Source organism: Camelina sativa, unplaced genomic scaffold (genome assembly GCF_000633955.1).
Source record: "Camelina sativa cultivar DH55 unplaced genomic scaffold, Cs unpScaffold01365, whole genome shotgun sequence".
In the NCBI taxonomy this organism is placed as follows: domain Eukaryota; kingdom Viridiplantae; phylum Streptophyta; class Magnoliopsida; order Brassicales; family Brassicaceae; genus Camelina; species Camelina sativa.
This window is the reverse complement of record NW_010922485.1, coordinates 1-3,491: the sequence shown is the minus strand read 5'-3', so window position 1 is coordinate 3,491 and position 3,491 is coordinate 1. Positions and strand designations below refer to the sequence as shown.

The following is a 3,491-nucleotide window of genomic DNA, read 5'->3' as shown; positions in this document are numbered from 1 at the left end:
TTTTAGTTCCTGAGTTATTCACCCACAAAAATCATGAGCATCCTATATTCATCTCAACATCATATTCAAGAAAAGGTATCATTTATTGCCCTGGCTGCAAAGATAGTGTTCGTAGTGAGTATTATCTACAATGCACTACATGTTCATTTGCTATGTGTTATCGATGCGCTACAATTCCGTATGAGTTATATTACAAATATGATGCACATCCTCTCTCACTATGCTACGGAGAAGATGCAGAGAAAGCATATTGGTGTGAAGTATGCGAGAAAGAAGTAATTCCAAGAGAATGGTTCTACTCATGCAACAAATGTTGCATCACTGTCCACCTCGAGTGTATATTTGGATCTTCCATTTACGTCAAGTCAGGTGACACGTTCTATTTTGGCTCTGAATCGATGAAAATTCTTGGCAACAATAGTCATACTCGACCGATTTGTTATAAGTGTGACCATCGTTGTCCGGACTCCATATACTACAAATTGTTCGAGAAGGATTTTTGTTCTTGGTTTTGTATTTCGACATCCGGCATGGACAGTTTTGAGACGGAATAAACCTTAGATGGTTTTCTGAACCGCGAAGGATAGTTCTTTTCTAATAACATCAATTTTATTAGTATCTAAGTGTTTGAATTTTTTTTTTGGTAAAAGGTTAAATTTATACCAAATTTTCTGATTTTCTCTGTACATGTTGATACAACTTATTTAAGGGAAATAAACTAGAAAGGGAAATTAATACAACTGAAATAAGAGCCAAGAAACGAGCTAGGGAGAGATAGAAGCCGATCCCTTAAGGACCGATCCAGGGTGGCTTGAACTGAAGCTGCTGGTGTTGATGTGTTGGTGAAGATCCTTGCATTCCGCTCCCGCCAAATGAAGTAACAAGCTGCCTGCAAGATCAGTTTGACGAGAGTTGCTTCCTGGGATTGAGAATTAGATCGTGCCTGGAGGATCCAGGGAGAAATAGACGAGAGATCCTGCGGAGGAGATGGCCAGACTCTAGAAGCGAAAGCGTCCCAGACAGAGGTAGAGAAGGTGCACTCGAAGAAGAGATGAGAGTGAGATTCAATACCAGAAGAACAGAGGATGCAGCCTGCAGGTACCGTGAGGCCCCAGCTTCGCATTCTGTCCTTTGTAGGCAGTCTCCCAAGCATAGCAAGCCAAGTTATGAAAGAATAGCGTGGCACTGCTTCCTTAAACCAGACAATTTTGTACCAAGGCACCGTGGGAGAGTGAGGGCGAAGCTGCTCCCAAGTTTCCTTTGAAGAGAATAAACCTGCGTAAACTCCCGAAGACCGACGCCAGAGAAAAATATCCTCTCCATTTGAATCCGCAGGTGGGGAGATGGTAGTGAGCAGCTCCATAAAAGATTGTTGCTGTTCAGATCGTGCTGCAGGCATCCGCCATTCCCCTTCCCTTACCGCGTCAGAGATATGAGCATGTTTCCTGATTCTCAGTTGTCTTGGTCCATTAGCTCCAAGAAAATCGATCAAAGGAGATAGTGCACACCAGTTGTCATACCAAAAGGAGATTGTTCTACCATTACCAATTTCACAGTATAGAAAATCCTTGAGGAGGGGTTTCAGCTTTATCAGACCACGAACTGATCTGGAGAGTCGTTGAGAGTCTTCTATAGCCCAGTAACTCTTTCGATGGAAAACATTCCCTCGTAACCAAGCAACCCACAGGGAGTCTGCGTTGACAAACAAGTTCCAAATTAACTTCAGCTGAAAAACAATCTGGAAGTCCTCCAATCTCCTAATGCCGAGGCCACCTTCTTCCTTAGGCCTACACACATCTTTCCAAGCCACTCTCGCCCCAACTGCTGTTCCCACTTTGTTTTTCCATAGAAAAGCGCGCAGAGAGAGTCAACCTTTTCATAGAAACCCTTTGGGAGATTGAAGACAGAAATCCAGAAATTAACCATGCCATATATGACGGAGGAGATGAGCCTGATTTTTCCTGCAAAGGATAATAACTTAACTGTCCAAGAGTGAAGCTTCAATTTGATTTTCTCTAGAAAAGGCTGAAGCGTAGCAAGCGAAATCCGAGCAGGGTTAAGCGGCAAGCCTAGATATCTCGTTGGAAAAGAGCCTACTTTGATTCCTGAGAGAGCATTGAGGTCACCCACTTCAGCATCCGAGTATCCCCCAAAGAAAATTTCAGACTTAGCTGGATTCATGTCCAAACTACTGAACAATTTGAACTGGCTCATAACCTCTGCAACTCCCGTGAGAGAGCAGCTTGATCGATTTGTGAAAACAAGGAGATCATCTGCAAATAAAAGATGGGTTACCTGCGGAGAAGAGCACAGAGGGTGCAGTTGTATTTTCTCAGTTGCAACAGCCGATTCTAGAAGCTTGGAGAGGACCTCCATCACCATTATGAAGAGGTAGGGAGAGATTGGGTCTCCTTGTCTGATACCTTTCTTCCCAGGAAAGAAACCGGCCAGTTCTCCATTGATCGAGACAGAGAAACGAGGAGAGGAGATACATTCCTTGATCCACGTACAGAAAAGGGGGGGAAACCCCAGTGCTTCCAACACTTTCAGTACAAACTCCCAACAAACCGTATCAAATGCCTTGCGAATGTCTACTTTGATCATACAGCTCCTTGGGCACGAGGCTTTTTGATAGTCCCTTATCAGATCCGAGGCTAGCAGCACATTGTCTCCGAGGCTTCTTCCTTTCAAGAAAGCAGCCTGGTTTGGACTGATACACTCGAGCAGAATCGGCTTTAATCTGTTGGCAATAATCTTAGAAATGAGTTTATAAATCAGATTGCAGCAACTTATTGGCCGAAAGTCCCCTAGCTTGCTTGCTTGAGGCACCTTGGGTATGAGGGCTAAGATGGTAGTGTTAAAATCCTTTAGAAGACGCCCATTTCTGAAAAATTCCTGAACTGCTTCCACTACCTCATTACCAACGACATCCCAAGAAGCTCTGAAGAATTCCACAGAGAACCCATCTGGACCTGGACTTTTGTTCAGCGGCATTGCTAGGAGAACCGCTTTTATTTCCTCAGGAGTGATAGGACTTAAAAGCAGCTGACTTTGTACATCAATGCAGCGGAAAGGTAGTAGCTCTCGCAACATGTCAACTGTGGCGGGAGAGGTAGGCATGTCAGTTTGACCCAAGATACCTTCAAAGTAGGATGCTGCGTAAGACTTAATCTCATTAGCATTCATTATCCGTCTATCATTATGATCGCACAGCAGGTGAATATGATTCCTGGCTGCCCTTTCCATCACAGACTTATGAAAAAAAAGAAGTGTTCTTGTCCCCCAGGTGTAGCCAAAGAACCCTCGACTTCTGTCTGTAGAATTTCTCCTCTGCCTTAATCAGGACATGCCAGAGAGTCCTTGCTTGATGTTCTTCAGTAGCAGTCTGCACATCTGGCGAGGAGAGAAGGAGTCGTTGCAGTGTAGCAATCTTAGCTGCCTGTAACTTGACTCGAACACTGATACCACTGAAATGTCGTTTGTTAAGTTTC

At 44.0% G+C, this 3,491-nt stretch overlaps 1 pseudogene; it reads left to right on the top strand.

The window, feature by feature from the left end:
• The window catches only part of LOC109131655, a 2,494-nt pseudogene extending 1,940 nt beyond the window's left edge, over positions 1-554 (top strand).
• Positions 555-3,491: the final 2,937 nt, after the last annotated feature.